Here is a 6,135-nt window from a genome sequence, read left to right on the forward strand (position 1 = left end):
CTGCAACCCCATCCCAGGGCTTCTCAAGCTCAGCTTATTGACATTTTGGGCAGGATAGTTCTCGGATGTGAGTGGCTGTCCTGTGCCTGGTAGGATGTTTAGCAACAATCTTGGCCTCTACCCACCAGATGCCAGTAGCACCCTTCCTCCCCCTGCTGTTATGACAATCAAAAATGTCTCCAGGTATTGCCAGATGCTCTCTGGGCAGGGACTGTCCCTGGTTGAGAGCATTCTCTGGCCCCCAGGTAGATTCACGTTCTTGAGAAGAGGCTGTTCCTGGTGTCTGGAGAGTTCTCCCAGCAGCCCTTGTGTATAGGGCTGCCTGCCCCCAGCCGGGGAAACTATGAGAGTTGCTAGGACTGAGGGGTCTGAGGGGTTGCTGAAGCCAAGGGTACAGCAGGGAACGAAGTTCCTGCCCTTATGGAGTTTCTGTTCTTATTCCATTCAGAAGCAGCACAGGTGTGTTTTGGGATGTGCTAGGCGGTACTTTGTGAGGGGGTGTGCACTCTAAGGGAGGAGAAGCGCTTGAGCCCCTAAGTATGTCTAGCACTTGTAGCAAGTATACATTTTATTCAATAATATGTAGATGTCAGAAATGTCCCGTTTAAGGGGCCAGCTCATGGCTCACTTGGGAGAGTGTGGTGCTGACAACACCAAGTCAAGGGTTAAGGGTTAAGATCCCCTTACCGGTCATCTTTAAAAAAAAAAAAAAAAGGGCCGGCCCCATGGCTCACTCGGGAGAGTGCAGTGCCACCGCTGAGGCCGTGGGTTCGGATCCTATGTAGGGATGGCCAGTGCGCTCGCTGGCTGAGTGTGGTGCGGACCACACCGTGCTGAGGGTTGAGGGTTGCGATCCCCTTACCGGTCAGAGAAAAAAAAAAAAAAAAAAAAAAAAGGAGAGTGTGGTACAGAAATGTCCCTTTCATTTATCTTTCTAAATTGGATTATCTGCTCCAAAACCCCTGCCACGCTGGCTGGTGGGAAATTCAATCACAGTCATATTTTGGGAATCTCTACCCAGTGGTGTGCTGCTAAATGTTTACAAACAACTTGTGGGGAGGGGTACATTAGGGAGGGTCTTGATCTGTAGCATTTTCCATTTTCCATGGTGTAAATACTTCCACCATGGCCAATTTCAAGCTACAATGTGATGTCACTGAATGTAGAGCAGGGAAGAGGTGAGCATTAGCCACCATTGTGTAGTGTTTCCACCATACAGATGTGAACAACCTCAAGAGCATAGATAAAAGTAAAATGTAGTAAAATAATTAGGAAGTCATGCACTTTGAGAGTTACTACCTTTGAATATACTTTATTTAGTAGTAAGTTTATAACTTAATTTTTTATGATGTCCCCACCCCTCTGAAACACTTTGTATAATTCCTGGGGGGTTATCAAGTCTAGAACATTTAGGGGAGTACTCTCTGGTTTTCAATCAACTCTATCCTCTTGGATCTGCTTGGCTTAGCTATAGAGGTCTTTTTCTGACTCCCAAGACCACCACCCTTAGCGCTCACCTACCTATCCCTTCCCTGCAAACAGCAACTCTGCAGGCCCAGCAGAGGTCCTGGGAGATCTTAGTGGGAGTGATGCAAAATTGCTGTTATTTAAGGAAAGACAGTAGCAGCAGCAGCAAAGACCCCAGACCCCTGTTTGCATTCTCAGGCTTGGGAAAACTCGTCTCACTTTCTCTGATGGGCCCTTTTCTACCCTTCCTGAGCTGGAAGCCCTGTGCTCTGGAGTAACCCAGCTCCACATCTCCGCTCCTCGTCTCCTGGAGCTGGGCCTTGGTAAACAAAAGCCCTAGCTGGGTGAAGTCTTTTGGTGCCTGGCAACCTCTGCTTTTGGCCTGGCAACCCCAAAGCCTTTAACAGCCTTAGTCCCCACCCCCAGGCAGGAAGGAGAAAACATACCCATAGCAAGGAGACCAAAATGCAAATTACAATCTCGTTATGTTTCTCTGCTCTTTAGTTGGACCACTGTGGTGACAACAACCAGCTGAGGCTTTGAACTAAACAAAAGGAAGAGTTTAGGCTATGAAAGGAGAGATTTTGGCAAGACTTCAGGAAAGACTTCCTGGCCTACCTGGAGGGAGATTAAACAGAGACACTGCAAGGGTAATGTAAGGAAATAAGGTATTCACTTTCAGAAATGACTTATCTGAGGTGTTTTAACTGATTCAGGCCCAGCCCAAAAGTTGTCTGACTGGTCTAGCCCATTCCTGGAGGGTCGCTGAACAGATAGAGATATCCTGAGATGGTAATTAGTGACTAGCCCCCATCGTTTTCTTCATTCCCTGGTGTTTCTCCTTTTACAGGGCTTTAGTGGAACTTTTTTGTGGGCTTGTCCTGAGCCCTCAGACAAAGAAATTTCTTACAAGGGGGTAAAAAATTGGGGTAATAAATCTTAGGTGTCATCCAGGAAGATTGTGCATCCCATAGTACTCAGCCAATGAGGAACTGGGGGGAGGGACTTGCGTACTAGGGAATAAATTGCTTGCTACAGCCCTTTTCCATGTGCCTGTCCCATTCACAGACACCCAGACTTGCAAGGACATTATTAAAGTCTCCCTCTGCTGTACCTCATGTCTCCATGTCCTTTGGCATTGAATGGATGAGGGCATTTCTCACAGGTAAGTAGTCTCCCCTCCAGGCTGCCCAAGTGACACCTCAAAGCTGACATGCATCCCCCATGTTCACCTAACTTCCTTTAATGGCTCCCTAGCACCTCAGGATGAAGTCATATTAGTAGTTGAGGGCCTGGACCTTGTAAGGTAGATGTTCTCTTTTACAGATGAGAAAACTGAGGTTCAGAGAGAACAAGTCACTTGCTTGAAGGCACATAGCTAAAGAAGTAGTCAAGGCTAGAATATGAACCCAGATCTCACACCAAAGCCTATGCTCTCTGTACTGTGTGACCCCATCTTTCACCTCCACCTGACCCTAATCCACCGCTGCAGCCTTCCCCACCACAACCTCTACCACCACTCCATAAAGGAACTGGAGGAGGGAGAGCAAGCATGAATTTATTGAGGAACTGCAAAACAACAACCTTGTGTTAGTTATTGCTGGCCAGACCATATTTATTTACTTATTTTGCTGCTGGCCAGATCTGAACCCTTGACCTTGGTGAACAATATTATTATTATTATTTTTTAAAGATGACTGGTAAGGGGATCTTGACCCTTGGCTTGGTGTTGTCCGCACCACTCTCAGCCAGTGAGTGAACCGGCCATCCCTATATGAGATCTGAACCCGTGGCCTTGGTGTTATCAGCACCGCACTCTCCCGAGTGAGCCACGGGTCGGCCCAGTGAACAATATTTTAAAGCTTAGTGTTATTGAATTTTTTCTCTCTAAGCAAGATAAAGAGTTTCTCAACCTTGGCACTATTGATATTTTGAACAGGATTATTCTTTGTTGTGAGGTGCTGTCCTGTGCATACATTGTAGGATATTTAGCAGCATCCCAGGCCTCTATCCACTAGATGTCAGTAGTACACACCCCCACCCTCCCCACCCCAGTGGTTGTGACAACTAAAAATGTCTCCAGACATCGCCAAATGTCCTCTGGGGGACAAAATCACCCCTGGCTGAGAAACACTGAGTTAGACCAGTGATGAAAAAAGCTCCTGTGCTATGGGTCAAGTGTTCCCCCAAAAGTTAATGTATTGGAAAGTTGATCTCCATTTTAAAAGTGTTGAGGGTGGGAAAGCCAATTATGGTATTTGAAAGGTAGGCCTTTGAGAGGTGATTGGATTGTGAGGACCGTGCACTCGTGAAAGGAGTAATCCATTCATGAAGTAATGAGTTTTCGTGGGTGTGGTTCTGATGGCTTTATAAGGAGAGAGAGTGAGAAGATTAGCTCTCTTTCTGAGGCCATTCTCATAGAGAGTCACCACCAAGACAAAGGCCGTCACCAGATGCACCCCCGGACCATGGATTTCCCAGCCTCCAAAACTGTTAGAAATAAATTTCATTTCTTTATGAATTACCTAGTTTCAGGTATTCTGTTACAAGCAACAGAAATGGACTGATACAACTTGTTTCAACAAAGCAGATCTTAAGAGTAAGTAGAATGTGCCAGCGGGGAATAAGTCCCCTGTTCTGAAGCAGCTTGGAGGGGAAAGATCAGTGAGGTCCAGGCTCCTGTTTCTGATGCCAGAGGGGGAGGGAAGGTGGCTTCTAAGGTCTGAATCCTAGTCTGGAACAGAGCCTGTGGTGATCCTCTGAGGCCCAACGCTTTGACTTTCCTGGGAATAACCAGTTTTGCAGGGACCCATTAATATCAAATTAGAGTCCAAGAGAAGTCAGTGATGTTACATTCACTGCCACCCCCAAAAACTGCAAGAGGAACTTGCTTGGCGCCAAGGGTGGGAAAAGAGTGGCAACAGGTGGCTGGTGCCATATTCTGCTTTTCCACAGGTGGGGGTGGGGGTGGAGAGGGAAGTGGGTGTGGAGGGGTCTGGAGGTATTTTCTAGAACAGTGCTACTCAAAGTGTGGTCCGTAGATTGTCTAGTCCCCAATGAATTGAGAGTGCTTAAACTTTTATAGCAATGTGACTGAGTAATTATAAAATTACTCAGTTAATGCCTGTTGAACCTAATAACAAAAATTATATTTTGTATGCCTTTTTAAATTTCATTTTTCAGGGCCAGCCTGTGGCTCACTCGGGAGAGTGCGGTGCTGATAATGCCAAGGCCATGGGTTCAGATCCTATATAGGGATGGCTGGTTAGCTCACTTGGGAGAGTGTGGGGCTGACAACACCAAGCCAAAGGTTAAGATCCCCTTACCGGTCATCTTTTAAAAATAAATAAATAAAAAATAAATTTCATTTTTCTAGTAAGCCATTTTTTATTGCATTTTGTAAAAAACACAGTTTGTGATGGATTGGCAGTTAAAAACAAACAATTTCTTTCCTGGTCTTCCATTATAATTTGAGGAATAGTGTTCTAAAAGCCAGCTCTTAAACCTCACTGCACATTAGAATCTCCTGGGTCAGCATTTTTAAAATGTCATTATTGGGGCCCCACCCAATACCAATTCAATCAGAATCTCTGGGAGGTGGGGCCCAAACATGGACATTTTTTGAAAAATCCCCAGGGGATTTAATGTACAGCTAGATGGACAATCTCTGCCTTACAGAAGTGTCAGCCTTAGGAACAGGAGGACGGAGGCCTTTGGTAATGGTTCCCAAACTTGTTTGCACATTGGAAACCCCTGTGGAAACTTCAAAAACTAGTGATGCCTGGGTCCCTCCCATCCCCAGAGATTTTTTTTTTGCAGCTGGCCGGTACAGGGAACTGAACGCTGAACTTGGTGTTACCAGCACCATGCTCTCCCAAGTACCCCCAGATATTTTGATTTACTTGGTCTAGGAAACGGAATTCTGAAAACATTCTGAGATGATTCCAATATGCAGACAAATTTGGGAATCACTGGACTAGAGTATTCCCTGATGGTAGATGCTAGCTGACTGGTGAAGGAGTGACCATCTCCTGCTCAAGCTCAGCAGTGGAGAGCCTCCTCTTGCCAATGATCAACAACAAAACAAACAGCTGTTACCCTGACCAGAATGTTGGAGGTGAAGATACCTTGGTCAGTGTGAGCAATAGCAAAGGTAACTGCTCCTCTCTTCCACAGGTGGCCCATCAAGCTCATAGACAGTGGTGCTGGTCCCAGTCTCTCCTGACTTCCCTTCCCACCTTCTTTCCTGCCCTCAGAGCCTCTTGAATACAACAGATAGTTCTAACAGTGTCCTTCTGTTGGTCATGACTCTAGCTTAGAAGTTATAGAAACCCTTGGGCCGAGCCCGTGGCGCACTCGGGAGAGTGCGGCGCTGGGAGCGCGGCGACGCTCCCGCCGCGGGTTCGGATCCTATATAGGACTGGCTGGTGCACTCACTGGCTGAGTGCCGGTCACAAAAAAAAAAAAAAAAAAAAAGAAGTTATAGAAACCCAATTTAAACCAACTTATTTATTAGCTCATGGCACAGAAAAGTCCAGAGGTTCTGCTAATTTCAGGCATGGCTGAATCTAAGGGCTTAACTGGTATAGCCAGGAATATGTCTTTCTTAACTCACAGCTCTGCTTTCCAACTGTGTTGGCTTCATTCTCTGGAAGGCTCTCTTCAAAC

This window comes from Cynocephalus volans, chromosome 8 (genome assembly GCF_027409185.1).
Source record: "Cynocephalus volans isolate mCynVol1 chromosome 8, mCynVol1.pri, whole genome shotgun sequence".
NCBI classification, from domain to species: domain Eukaryota; kingdom Metazoa; phylum Chordata; class Mammalia; order Dermoptera; family Cynocephalidae; genus Cynocephalus; species Cynocephalus volans.